Source organism: Ascaphus truei, chromosome 5, assembly GCF_040206685.1.
Source record: "Ascaphus truei isolate aAscTru1 chromosome 5, aAscTru1.hap1, whole genome shotgun sequence".
NCBI classification, from domain to species: domain Eukaryota; kingdom Metazoa; phylum Chordata; class Amphibia; order Anura; family Ascaphidae; genus Ascaphus; species Ascaphus truei.
The window spans coordinates 172,373,603-172,389,254 of NC_134487.1; positions in this window are offsets into that span (position 1 = coordinate 172,373,603).

Below are 15,652 nucleotides of genomic sequence, written 5' to 3' on the forward strand. Positions count from 1 at the left end.
AAGCCTATAAGAGGTTAACTCAATGTTCGTTTCATGTCCTCCTTTTATGTATGTTAAAGATGAGGATATTCTTAATCTGTAGCTTCTGAGGTTACCACGGTAACCTTTACACAGCAGTAGGCCCTAGAGAGAACTCCATTTTAACTTCCAGAACACTTAATATTTCAAATGCTTAAATCTGAACGGAGCATCAGATTTGATAAATAATAATAGCATTGGAAAGGGACAGAAAAGATCTATTAAATTAAATTTAAAAACCTGCTGCTTTTACTCCTGGCAATTATCTTCATCCACATAAAATCAGCACAGAGGGTCTGGCAAATATGTGCATGTCTGTGTGTCAGGGCTCTCTTAAATTATATTCTGATTAAGCGAGGATGTCTAGATGTGTGACGAGATTCTCTGTGCCATTGCACAGTGCACCTAATGCTGTTCAGTGGGTTTCACCACATGTAGATATATTTATAGAACAAATTAAATAAGCATATATTTAAAAGCAACTGGTTTCTGCTAAACAGAGGATCCTGTTGGTAATCAGTAACATGATTTCTGGTACAAGGACAAAACATGTATTGATGACATGATCAGATTTGCACATACATCTGTAAGTGTGGTATGGGTGCGGCACCGCCCCAAGGAGCTCTTTCAAATCAGATATGTGACAGGAGAGTGGTGGGAACAAAAAGAAAGTGGCGTGGGGAAGGTAACAAACCAGTCAGGATGAGTTAGTGAGTTGGGCAAAAAGATGGAAAGAAAGAGTGAGTGAGTTGGGCAAAGAGACAGGAAGAGCTGAAGGATGAAGAATGTGACAGAATGGGTGACAGATTTAGGCTGCGGCCAGGCAGGGAGCGAGCGCGCTGGCGCTCGTGCGTGGTGACGTCACACGCTCTGCTGGGCCGGACGATTTGCGGCTCGCTAGTTGCGCCCATTGGGGGGGGGGGGCGTTTGGGGGGTGTGGCCATGTCACGGAGCTGGTCCGCCCTCATTGGGTCAACCGCTGACGTGACACGCCAGCGAGCAGCCAAATCAATGTGCAGGCGCTCGCTCACACTGGCCACACACATTGCAACAATGGGTTTCATTGCGGCCAGCGCGCCTGCTCAGCATCACCCTGGACGAGGCCTTAGGCCTCAGCCAGGGTGGCGCTGAGCGGGTGGGCGCGCTCACGCTGACCGAGATGAAACACATTGTGGAAATGTGTGTGGCCAGGGTGAGCAAGCGCCTGAGCATGCACGGTGCTTAGCTGCTTGCTAAGCAAGCAAATTTGAATTTGCTGCTTGCGCCGCCGCGCATGACCACCTGCACGCTCAGCGCCACCCTGGCCGCAGCCCTAGTGTGACCAAGAGACAGAAAAATAGAAGGACAGAGTAACATTTCTAAGCGAGTGAGAAATAAAGCTTGTGAGAGCGTGACAGAGAGATGGAAAGAGGTGTCATTGAGGGACACAGAGACAGAGATATGGTGATAGTAGAGACATTGTACCTGACAGAGTTTACATGATACAGGAAGGCACTGTGATGTGTGTACTGTAGCAGCAGGATGTGTAAAGCGTATCCCATGGCAGGCAGGGGGTTTATTACAGTACTTTCTCATTACAAATAGAAATCATTTCAGGCTGTGATACTGTACAGTATGTCCTAAGAATGATTCCAAAGAGTTGTTAGTGTGCATATGTTATTATGTAGTTTGCTATATAGTGCCCAGTGTTAACATTTACTACTAGAGCAATTGGTTAGTTTATATATCGCCACAGTGTATTACCATATTACCTAGAACAGTGAGGAAAATATTTTGGTTGATGTGATTGGGTGCTGTGAACAACACATTTTATTTCATTTGCAATGTCTTTAATGCTACATTGATATTTTGTTTAACAGTGCAGTGTGTTTATACTTTTTGGTCTCACATAGAGTTAAATTAGATTAGTTGTTTATACTATATGTAACCCCCTGTGTGTGTGAGCTCACACACTGTCACACTGCCCTCTGGCAGGCTACTCTCCAAAGTGATTGTGATTGACATGAGAGACCAGACAATAATAATGGCTGTGGAAGAGGAGAGACTATGTGAGAGAGGAGCCTTTAGGAAAAGGAAAGACAGCCATGTTAGATCAGATCTGCATGGACATGAGCACAGCAGGTTCATTCGAGGTCTGCAGAGACAGTGCACATGTGCACGTGGTGACAAGAGCTGAGACCTACAGTTCCAGAGTAGAAAGGAGATCACGCTGGAGGGGATCCTGAACAACTATAAAGACACAGTGGTACCGAAGCACCTTTTTGAAGAACAGGCCTGCAACAGGTTCAGTACAACAAGAGCTCCCATGGTGTGCCTGCACCCTTTTAGGCCAACATACCCAGGATTGGGTGGCTACTACACCACTGACACAGACTCACACCATGATGTGCTATTTGGGGATTGTGTTGTATATTTGTACAGTATCTTCTGGTTAGGATCACAAGGTGTCTGTGCTTAATAAGTGTATTGTAAACTAAGTGAATTACGCATACTGTGAATTATTCCTCCCGTCTAACCGTAGGCCACGTGTGGCCCAGTAAGTGACAAGGGATTCAGGCCTCAGTGATAGTTCTATGTCTGAGAACTAAATGTAGAAGGGTTACATTTAAATGGTCAGTTCTCTCTCCTCAAACCAGCATTTGTTCTACAAGTGGTCAAAGTGCCTTAAAAAGATTAGTGGCCCAATTTAACTATATGAAAAACCTTTTTTTTGTTTAAGGAACCCTGAAATTATATTGTGAAATTCTGGGGAATCCAAACTCTCCCCCCCCCTTCCTCTATCTTCCGCCCTCTCTCTTCTGCCCTCCCTTCCGCACTTACACTCTGCCCCCCTCATTCCACTTACACTTCCCCCTCCTGCTTTCCCCCTATAGTTTCCACCTCTCTTCCCTGCTACAGTCTCCCCTCTTTCTCTTCCCACTCACTCTTCAACCTCTCACACTCTCTTCCCCTGTCTCTCATTCACACCCTCACCCCCCCCCCATATCTTGGGATGAGCAGGTCTCCGGTCCTGCACCAGTCAAGGAACTCTGCAGCTCCCTCCTTGGGTTGGACAAAAGTTAGAATCTATAAGGGATCTGTTTGATACCTAAGATGGCCGCTGCCATGAAGTGACATCATGCTCACAGAAGAAATCGCTACCATCTTCCTCTCTGGCAAATCCTGCCCTCAGTTGCCGACAGGATGTGACTTCATCCCCACTGAAGCAATCGTGGCCATCTTACTTCCTGGCAAATCCTGCCCTTACCCCACTGATAGGAAGTAAGCTTCACCATGTCTCTCATTGCCAGCAGCTGCGACTGGCCTTTAAATAGAAGGAAGTTGCTACCTGACCTGGCTCGTGCGAAGTAGTCCAGTACTCTATGCCTTGCTCTGCCTTTGACCCTGGTTTTCATGACCCCTGCCTGGACCGTATTACCCTCTGCCTTGTTCTAGTTCCTCCTGAGTCTGTTCCTGAGTCCTGAGTCTTCCCCTTGCATGTGCATGCATCTTCCCCGAAACCGGTCCTGTCTTCCCCTGCATCACAGGCTCCGGATCCCCGGCCAAGGTCGGTGTACCTACTCCCTACCTCTGCCCTGCGGGTCCATATCCTGTCCTGCAGTCAGCAATGGTACAGAATCACTTTGTGGCACCAACCGGCGGGAGAGGATTGCAGTGACTGCCAGGCTGCTGCTGCATAGGGAGTTGTCCAGCATTCCCTCTGTCGGTTGCGGAACCCTTGAGGGGTACTTGTGAAACCCGGTTGAAAATCCCTGCTCAAGAGACACCCTAATGGCTCAGATAATATATTTTGTATCTTTTGCCAGTACTAACAAGAAAAAGCAAAGTTAATTGTGGGGCCACCCAATCGGAAGCTGCCATGTCATCTCACAATGATGTTACAGCTTTCTATTGACCACAAGGGTAAAGCTGAACCCAGTGACCATTTCTTTCTCATGGGCAAAAATTATTCTATGGGAATTTAAAATGAAATATCCAAGAAACAAGGGGTTCCGGTATCCATGAGTAGCATGGTTCAGGTACATGGGACACTCTGTTTTTAGGGGATTATAGGCACTTGCACATTTTGTGGTGTGACTGCTCCAACAGAGTGGCAAGCACAATCATAATGATTGTTTCATCCATCTGTGGACCTGGTTGCGGTCATGTGGTAGCCTGTGAATGATCAGATAGCCTGGATGTGCAGTAGGTCCAGTGGCTTATTTGGTCCTTGAATGGACTGCATTTTTATCTGACTTGAGTGCTAATTCCACTTTTAGCTCAAAGCTCCAGTAGACCTATTAGTTCTGGAGAAATTTAGATTTGTTTTACAGTAGGATGTGATACCTTTTGGTGCTCTTCATAAATGAAATGAGTGTACAACTATTAGGTTTGGTAAGCAATGCACACTGTCATTTCTTCTATGACAAACCCTAATGGTGGTCCCCTTGAAAAGACAAAAACCTAAAATGAATCTACATAACCCCATCTGCAAAAGCAATGCAGGCACCTTTTTTTTACCAGCAAATAGGCTAAGCCGTTATGATGTAAAGCATGCATGTCAAACTCCAGTCCTCGAGGGCCGCAAACAGGCGAGGTTTTCAGTTAATCCCTACTTCAGCACAGCTGGCTCAATTAGTGGCCCTGTATGACTGAGCCACTAATTGAGCCAGCTGTGCTGAAGTAGGGATATAATGAAAACCTGGCCTGTTTGCGGCCCTCGAGGACTGGAGTTTGACATGCATGATGTAAAGAATACTGTACCCTCTCTGGTTATCAGAGATCAGCTAATGCAAGATGCCTTAGAAATCCCCTTGTCTGGCAGTGCCTGTTTTATTCATGGCAGCTGGAAGTGAAGGTGTGTTTTTTATTGAAGAATAGTATCGTTGTGTTAATAGGGTCATCCAAAGTGACAGGTGTTTGAGCTGCTCATGTAAATCAGAGAGAAGGTGAGGAATGCTCAATTACAGTCCTACTTTGCGCTGTGTCAACATTAATACACCTGTTCTTTTGTTATCGTTCTACCATATGCGTCCTGGAACAGACAGATTTGTCACGAGTGAAGTTCCTTATATTCAATGCAATTTTATTTATAATTCAGACCCCCTTTTTGTATTTACTGACCACTGAGAAATATTGCAGCCATAGGGGCCTATTCAGGTAGCTTCGATAACATCACTGCTATTGTGACAGTGAGGGGGTACCCAGGCCAGTAAATACAGGTACTATGCCCGGCTGGGTGCCCCTGAGTCATATTGGGAAATGTAGAGTGTCAGCTCTGCAGCCCAGTAATGGCTGAAACCCTGTAAATGTGTTGAAATTGTGTCTGTGTGTGTCCCTCTAGGTATAAGGGGACCACATCACTACCATGAATGAAACTGTATAAGTATTGTAACAATTAATGTATAAATTATGAACATTGTATAAGTGTTTCCCCGCAGACAGCAGAAAGGAAAAAAGGTTTAAAATACCAGTAGCATCACGCATAGTCCATAAGCGGTAAGCTAACTTTGGCTGGGAACATCCAAGCGCTGTGAATTTTGCTGTGCGTGCGACTGGGGTTAAATCATTAAAACAATTATAGTTTACATTCTATAAACTTTAATGCAATACAGGGAAAAGGGAGACCAAAAGCGCACCAGCACAAACGGAGCAGGAAGGACCCAAAACTAAAAATAATTAAAAGGGCACTTTAATGTGACAAAAGACCCATCCAACGCGTTTCGAACGTCACAGCGTTCTTTTTCAAGGATAAAACACAATGTGATAACATCCATTATATACCCTCTTACCTGTGGGCCGTTTCGCGCCAAAAATCGGAACCTGATGACGTCATGATGCTGCGCGCGTCATCGCGCATGCGCAGAGCGACTCAGTGCCGATCTAAGGGCAAAAGGAAGTCCCACAGACAGTGTGGCCATTTTGGATAAGGGCAAGTATAGGAAAACACTGCTTAGACAAAACTAAACATCCCTACAAGACATAAGTGTATTGCTGCTCACTGGGCATGCGCATTACGATGGAATAAAGCTATAGACAGCTAAGATAACAATTGCTAAGGAATACTAATAATGACAAAAAGGAAAGCATAAGAAAAATTAATCAAAGGACCTGTTAAATTACAACTTAAACTACACATAAGGAAAGTAAGAATATAGAAAACATATGAAAATAATTTGATGATTAAATATGTACAAAAAATAACTTAAAAACATATTAAAACATACATACTGCATAACACAGATTGTAAACCTAAATCCTAGGAACCAGGGAAATACAACAATATCATAAATAAAACACATTGTATAGATATTATCAACACAATACATCAAAGAACCGATTTAATATTGAACTTTATAAGATTTATTTGTAACATTTTCTTAATAAAGCTTAAGTTTCAAGGGCTATTCTTGATCAAACCTTATTGTCTGAAATATTGTCAGTTGATCGCAATGACCTAAGGTACAGCCAATAGTTGACCAATTGTAAAACATTACAAGAAATGGGTTAACTGCCAGTCAATATTCAGACCCATAGGGAAGCGTGTTTGGAGAATAAAGATCCAATACGCCTCCCTACGGTCCAGAAGGTTGACATGATCACCTCCTCTAGATTTAAAATTAACTGATTCAATCCCCAAGAAGGAAAAATTACTTGTTCCTCCCTGACCACATTCCGTGAAATGTTTAGAAACAGGATGATAGGTATCTTTCAATCTTATGAGCCTCAAGTGCTCTAACATCCTGACCTTAAGGGCCCTAGTCGTCCTCCCCACGTACCTCTTGCCACAACCACATGTTATGAGATAAACAACAAATTGACTTTTACAATTTATAAAACTATTGATCTTATATTCCTTATTCTTTCATTTATTCACACCATGTGGCAGTGGCAAGGCATACTGTAGAAAACTTTTAGCCGGCTTCATGTGTTTGCATACACTACAGGAGCCACATTTAAAGGAACCCCTAGTGATAAAAGGTTTTATAGACCCAGAAGTTTTAAGTTCACTTGGTGAGACATAAGATCCAATTGTTCTCGCTCTACGATATACAAAAGTAGGACCAGATTCAACATATTTTTAAAGTATTTTTTAAGTACAGGGTCCATGGATAAGATATGCCAATGTTTTGAAATTATGGAGTTAATCTTTCCACTTTGTTTATTAAATTGTGAAATAAAAAGAGGACATTTATTTTTTGATTTTATCAATCCATGTGTGTCCTGTTTGATAACAATTGTCTCATTATTATTAACAAGGCGAGAATCCCCAATTGAAAGTGCGGGCAAAAATGATGCCCTCTCTGTTTGTACTGCATTATTAAAAGCAATTGCTATATGGGATTTAGGGTATCCCCTTTCCAAAAACCTCTTTGTCAGTTCCTCAGACTGAGAAAGGAAACCACTGAATGTGGAACAATTCCTTCTCAGTCTGAGGAACTGTCCCCTAGGTATGGCTTTTATAATATGAGATGAATGGCAGCTGTCCGCCCTAAGAAATGTATTTCTAGCGTTTAACTTCCTATAAACATCTGTTTGGATTTTTTTGTTTATATCCACAAATAATTGTAGATCCAGAAATTCAATGTGATGAAAATGAAAATTTAATGTAAATTTTAAGTTGTAAATATTGTCATTAAGATAAGAAACAAAAGCGTGAAGTGTAGTGACATCCCCTCTCCAAATAATAATTACGTCGTCCACAAACCTTTTATAGAAAACTATATTGTGACGGATATCAGGGGAACCTGCCGATGAGACTGAGGGTGAGTGGGCTTGTACCATCTACCACCTGTCTTCAGGAGGATAGTACCCATACTATTACACATTAAGTACTATGTCAATTATTAGTACCCTGGTTTAGTGGTTTGGCTTATTTTTGTTCAATATACCTGCATTTGAGCGCTTCAGCTATTTTCTACATTATAAACCTTTATGGAAAGTCATCAATGAAAGTCCCCTCTTTTAAGTGTGTTAATATTATAAGAGCAAGGGAGTTTTCCTTCAGGCGGGCGGAGCAGCAGAAATGCTTGATTCACAAGTACCAGGATCAAAAGGTATATAGCAGGACATCCCTGCAAGTGAGTCATGCATAATTTAGCCCCAGACTTCTAAGGCACTGTAACAGGGACTTATTCGTATATATATATATATATATATATATTCGTATATAAAAATATATTTGGGCTGGTAAATAGTTTAGCTAGCCACCCAGTTAGAGAGTGCTGGGCTACATGTGTAGATAGTCTCCAAAGTGGAGATAGGTTTTTGTTTAGCTTATTTTCATATGTCTTCCTGTGTAAAAGGGACAGGCGCAATAAAGCCTAATTTTAGTTTCACTTTAAATGGTCTCCATTGCGTACCTCTGCACACATCTTTTACAGGCATCCTGCGGGGATGGTCCCAGAATGTCTGACCAGGTTCGAGTTAACAAAAGACTTGACATGTTAAAGTGGGGAGGGGGAGATGTAAACAGCTTTCCCCTAACAGATGTCCAGGGAAGGGGAGACAAGATGTCGCCGGGGAAGTGGGCTTTTTTAGGTATGCTAAGCGGGTCAGGTGTGAAGTCTGCGCATGCCCATGGCATACCTTGAAGCCCCTTTGCCCGGTTCCATGAAGTACTGGCAACCTTGCCATAGGTGGGAAGTTTAGTTCCCACGTCACGATTCGCTGCAGAGTGTACAGATAGGACTTTGGTGCTTTTAAAAGTCTGTGAAGCCGATCGGGAGTTAGATTAATCTGAGCTGGATTCAAAACTTTATCCCATCATAACCTAAGTCGATAGTTTGTAAGAACTAGGGAATCCAGAACCAATCCTACGGTGAAACAATGAACGGAGTACCTTCGGCGGAGAAAAAGTGGCGCCACTAGCTAAAGACTATTTTGCGGCACTGTTTGCGCACCAACCCTGCTCATGGGAATTGGTGCCAAGAGACTTTGTTTCTGGGAATGTCATTCCGGGAATATTTTGTTTTGCCCCGTTCCAGTAAGTGTTCATTCGTAGTATTTTGTAAATCAAGCTGTTTATCTTTCGCTTTGCTCACTCAAAGGATCCAGGTAATTAAGGTGTTAAACGTTCTGGTCTCCCGTGACAGCTATAGCGATCGGTTTGGCATGTTCCTAACGACCGGTATGACGTTTGTGTTATCATGAATTCATATATAATTACATAGTAGTTACATAGTTACATAGATACAGAGTTACATAATGATGAGGTTAAAAAAAAGATATGTGTCCATCAAGTTCAACCTATGCTAAATTTAGAAGAAAAACACCTCCTGTGGCGCTGAGGCAAGGATAGGGATTGGATTGTGGACAAAGTTCTTCCGATTGATAACCTCAAGAGAAAAGACAAAACATGCAGACAGCACTGCAATAGTGTATTACCCAGGTACAACAATGATAATAATAATTAAAGAGAGCATTTAATACACAATAAAAAAGAATTTATAAAACACAATGATTGCAATAAAAAACTTTCTGTGCCTCTGCACTAGACAGTAGATCTGGAAACTTGCTCCGCCTTTGGTAAAATTGAAAACCTACTCACCAAAAGTGACTAGGACATGCGCATTTGTTTAAGGGTCTTGTCAACAGGTAAGCCGCTTGCCGTGGGGTGAATTTCGCCAGTCAACGGAGGAGGATCCCCTTCTTTGCTCGGAGTCCTACTTGCTACCAGAGTTTGGTCGATCGACTCCTCCTCTGACGTCACCACTTGGATGATCACAGCTACGGTGTCCCTGCGATGCCAAAAAACCTCCTACGCGTTTCGAAACTCCAATAGGTGGGTTTCTTCGTCAGGGATGCTAAATTTAGACGACAGATACTTTATCATACATCGGTGCTTACAATATATTGATCCAGAGGAAGACAAACAAAAAAAACCCAGAGTGAAATATCTTCTAATGATATCTCATAAGGGTAAAAATAAATTCCTCCCTGACTCCAAGAATTGGCAATCAGATTACTCCCTGGATCAACATCCTTTCAATATTTACTTATTTAGTATATCCCAGTAAAATTTCCTTTCTAAAAAGATGTCCAACCTTTTTTGTTTTGTTTTTTATCAAAAATCTATTGTATCTGTCAGTCTCCATGGGTAATGAATTCCACATTTGAACTGCCCTTACTGTAAAGAACCCTTTCCTTTGTTGCTGTGAAATCTCCTTTCCTCCAACCTTAAGGGATGACCCGGTGTCCTTTGTATTGCCCTTGGGATCAATAGTTCTTTTGAAAGCTCCTTGTACTGTCCCGAATATATTTGTATATACAGATGAAATCCTGGTTTTGGTCGCACATTTGTATTTTTTCCCGTATGTCCTCCTGTCCTGCACCACGGTGAGTAGTAATTTTCTCCGTGGTTTGCCCATAATTTGAAAGTGGGCAGGAAAAGGAAATTTAGCGTTGTCTGCAATACTGTCCAGAAACTCAAGTTGGCAATCGCAAGTTATTGTGTCTTAAAAATCTAGAGAACAAGCAGAAAAATGTAACCTACTGTAGTATGCTTTTCAAATTCTTGGTTGTTACAGCAATTATGTTTTAGTCGAAGAAATTGGCCAACCGGTATGCCACGTACAAGTGGCTTAGGATGATGGCTTGTCCACACTGGTCCTATCACTTTGGATCACTCTGCGGTCGGACATAGTAGTGCTCCAGCAGGTTACTTCAGGGCACTACAGGCTGCATACTTATTAACCCATTCGTTCACCCGGCGGCACTCCGGCTCTGAAGGAATGCGATCGACACACATTATATCCGCTCGCCTACCTGCCCAGCACCCAGTGGACTCTGTATCCCTTTTTCACTAGCCGCTTGCTTGGGGGCTTTACAGCCTGCACTTTCCACCCAACGGCAACTAGAGAACGTGATCACACCTCCAGGGTTGCTATCAGTATCACCTGGCAGTCCTATCGCTAGCCTGCATGTTACTTGATGTTAAAATCCCCAGTGTATTCAGAAGATAGAAACTACATTGCACATCGTTACTTTGTACAGCCACTACCATTTCATCTACACATGCTTAGCACAGGTCTCATTTTCTATCGTGTGATACCTTGCACCGAGTACTAAGAGATAGTAGGCTTCCACCTATGCGCTACATATCTGTCAGAAATCGGCATTCTCCACGCTCCCCACATAGAGCACTCCCTCCCCGCAGGGTGCCCCTGGACACACAAAACAATCCTGCCTTACCGGCCTCCACGGCTCCCCACCCCTGCCGCCGTCGTGGGATCACTCCCCTCGGCGATTCCTCTGCTCAGCGCCGGGCGCGCCCACGCCCACCTGCACGCACACCTACACCATCTACTGGCTCGGTTCACGCGCTTACACGAGTTACGGAGCACGCTCAGTCTGCACACTCTTATTCCCATCCCCCGGACCTCAGGCTCCGCCTCCGCCTCCGCCTCCGCACACTGCACGGGCATACTCAAGTTACCAACAAGACTCACCTGGCCTGTTATGCCTGCACCAATCTGCAGTGTCTCCCTGTCTCTTCCTGTCCTGCCTCCGTTCCTAATTGGACCTTCCTGCTTTATCTAGCTCCTCTCTGCTCTCAGTCTTTGCTCGACATAGTCTTTGTATGGAAGTACTTCTGGATTCTCTCAGTGTTTTCACAGGTTCTGACGCAGCTCGTACGACTACCCCCTCTGGCTCTCGATCTCGGCACTCCTTGGACAACACACACTCTGGTAACCCCTTGAACACGGCTTGGACTACGACCTATCTCCACTCTCCACTCCCTGACTTCGGCAAGGCATCCTTCACTCTATCTCTACAACCGGTACCGGCAAGTATTGTCTACCTTACTACACCTGGCCTGGCAACGCTTCATATCACACTCCAGACACGCTCCTTTTGCTGTGGGTGCGTGTATTACCACTTCCCCCTTCAGCTCAGGGGACGGGTCTTGTCTGCGGGCAGCACCGGCGTAACATTATGTCGAGCCCACAAGACGCAGACCAGACCGAACTTCAACAGTTTCTCTCCAATCTGCTTCAGCAAAACCAGGCCATGGTGGATCAAATTGTGGCACTTACATGCCAGGTCGCAGTACTCTCAGACAGGGTACCGACCGCGACCCCGCCAGATGTAAGCCCCCACTCCGCAAGCGCAGTTAACAGCTCAGATGTAAGGTTTCCTCCCCCCAAGCCTTATGCAGGTGAACCGCAAGATTGTAGGGGTTTCATAAACCAGTATGAGGTACAGTTTGAAATGGCCCCCCATCTCTACAATACTGATCGCAAGAAGGTAGCCTACATTTATAACCTCCTCACTGGTAGCGCCCTGGCTTGGGCTTCCCCGGTTTGGGAGCGACGTTCTGAACTTACCCAAGATTACCCGTCATTTAAAGCCGAATTTCAACGAGTATTCGATTCTCCCGCTCGTCGAGAGATGGCATCTGTTTCTCTCCTCCAGATCACTCAGGGACGGCGAATGGTGACACAGTATGCTGTGGAATTCCGGACTCTAGCAGCCGAGACTAACTGGGGACAAGAGGCTCTCGTCTCCGTATTCTGGCAAGGCCTGGCAGATCCCATCAAGGATGAACTCTCTTGCCAATCCAGGCCTGATCAATTGGAGGTCCGCATTGATTTGGCTGTCCGAGTGGATCAACGTATCCAGGTACACCGCTCAGAGCGTCAGCGCACTCGCTTCCATAACTTTCAAGTTCCGTTCTCCAGTACTCCCAGCAACACTCCTGCTTCCCCAAGTGCTACCATACCTCTTCATCCTGCACTGGAGTTGCCAGAGCCAATGCAATTGGGGGTACAACGCATCCGCACACCGATACGGCAGTTCCGCCACGCCGGGGGATTGTGTTTCTACTGCGGATCCATGGAACATGGTTTGGGAGTGTCCACTGCGTCCGGGAAACGGGAACACCCAGTAAGTACAGAGGGGCTCTCTCTGGGTGTAATGTCTCCACGTCCCCTTTCTAAAGGTGAACTCCCTAAGAAACTTACATTTCCGGTCTCCCTTTCAGGCGATAAGTTCAAGACTTCTACCGCCGCTTTCATTGACTCAGGAGCTGGAGGAAACTTCGTGGATCTTGAATTCGCCAGGTTAAACCGCATACCACTCGTGAGAAAGAAGGTTCCCATCGCACTCGTCGGTATCGATGGACGTCCTCTTACCCAGGCCCACATCTCCTTAGAGACGGCTCCCTTGCTTCTGTCCTCACATCTGCACAAGTTGATCTTAGTTCTCGATGCCATTCACGCTCCTGGGATACCCATCACCCTTGGTCTTCCTTGGCTACAGCTTAACAATCCTCTCATTGACTGGACTTCCTCTGCTCCCATTTCCTGGAGGCCGAGGTCAGACGAGACTCATCAACTGCTGGCCAATACCTCTGTCCCGGAAGTTATTCTACCTTCCGTTTACCATCAATTCCGGGACGTTTTCAATAAGGTACAGTCAGACCTCTTGCTGCCACACAGGACTTACGATTGTCCGATCGATCTAGTTCCTGGTTACTCCCTACCCAAGTCCAAGACCTACCCCTTGTCATTACCAGAATCTCACGCTATGGATGAATATATCCAGGAGAATCTCAAGAAAGGCTTTATTCGTCACTCGAATTCCCCAGCAGGGGCTGGGTTTTTCTTCGTCAAGAAAAAGGACGGGTCGTTGAGGCCTTGCATCGACTACAGGGGTTTAAACCACATAACTATTAAAAATCGTTACCCCCTTCCCCTTATTACCGAACTGTTCGATAAATTACAGGGGGCCAAGATTTTTTCCAAGTTGGATCTACGTGGTGCCTATAACCTGGTGCGCGTCAGGAAGGGGGATGAATGCAAGACGGCCTTCAACACGCGTAGCGGACACTACGAGTATCTTGTAATGCCTTTCGGCTTATGTAATGCTCCCGCTGTCTTCCAGGATTTCATCAACGACGTCTTTCGTAAGGTACTCAATATTTTTGTTATTGTATACTTGGATGATATCCTGATTTTTTCCAAAGATCTCCAGGACCATATACGACACACCTCCTACGTCCTTTCCCGTCTCCGTGAACACCATTTGTACGCCAAACTGGAGAAGTGCACCTTTCATCAGACCTCTACTCCGTTCCTGGGGTACATCATTTCCGATGAGAGGTTTATGATGGACTCCGGTAAACTTCAAGCAGTCACTGAATGGCCAAGACCCAACTCTCTCAAGGCCATACAACGTTTTTTAGGGTTTGCTAATTATTATCGTAAGTTTATATGGAGTTTTTCTACCATTGTGGCACCCCTTACTGCGCTCACCAAAAAAGGAGCTGATCCTTCTGCATGGTCATCCGAGGCCATCTCCGCCTTCGAGACACTCAAGGAAGCCTTTATATCCGCACCTATTCTCCGTCATCCCAACATTGAACTTTGCTTCGTCTTGGAGGTCGACGCTTCTGATTGCGGCGCTGGTGCCGTTCTCTCTCAGAGACCCACGCCCCAAGATAAGTTACATCCCTGTGCATATTTTTCCAAGAAATTCTCGTCTGCCGAGAGGAACTATGACGTTGGTAACGGAACTTCTGGCCGTGAAGATGGCTCTTCAAGAGTGGAGACACCTGCTGGAGGGGTCGAAAGAGCCGTTTACTATTCTCACGGACCACAAGAACCTTCTTTACATAGAGAACGCTCAACGCCTTGGTCCGCGACAGGCTCGTTGGGCTCTTTTTTTCTCTCGATTTTCACCTTTCCTATATCCCCGGGACCAAGAACGTAAAGGCAGACGCACTCTCCCGAATACATTCTTCTGAAGAGAGGCCAGAGGAATCTTTGGAGACTATCCTTCCGCTTGAGAGGATTCTCGCCACGTCTTCTTTCAAGAATCTTGACAAGATTTTGCACTTCCAGAGACGCATTCTAAAGGACTTGGTCGTTCCCGACAACAAACTCTTTGTACCTTCCAAATTTGTTCCAGAGGTCCTGTCTTGGGGTCACTCCTCAAAATCTGCAGGTCATCCAGGTTTTAAGAAGACTACTGATCTCATTCGTCAGAATTTCTGGTGGCCAAGGATGTCTCAAGATATTCTGGAGTTTACCCGCGCCTGCCCCACGTGCGCTCAAAGCAAGACTCTCCGTCAAAAGCCTCAGGGTTTTCTGTTACCCCTTCCAGTTCCCAACCGCCCCTGGTCCCACATTTCGATGGACTTCATCGTGGAGTTGCCCAGGTCCAGAGGAATGAACACTATCTTGGTTGTCGTGGACAGGTTCTCGAAGATGTCCCATTTCATTCCACTTAAAACAAATCAATCCCGTGGCATACCGGCTCCAACTACCACCCAGTATGAAGATTCCCAATGTCTTTCATGTGTCCCTCTTAAAACCATTCATCTCCAGTCACTTCTTTCCGGATCAGACTCGTAAACCGGATCCCATTACTGTACAAAATAACGAGGAATACGAAGTTCACTCTCTTTTGGATTCTCGCCTATCCAGGGGTCAGCTCCAGTTCTTGGTGCAGTGGAAGGGCTTTGGCCCTGAAGAGAGATCCTTGGTATCTTCAAAGGACATTCATGCCCCGGCCCTTCTTAAGTCCTTCAGGAAAAAGTTTCCAGAGAAACCGTTCTTGGACCGTCCTGAGGCCGTTCCTGAAGAGGGAGGTACTGTCAGGAATCGGCGTTCTCCACGCTCCCCACACAGAGCACACCCTCCCTGCAGGG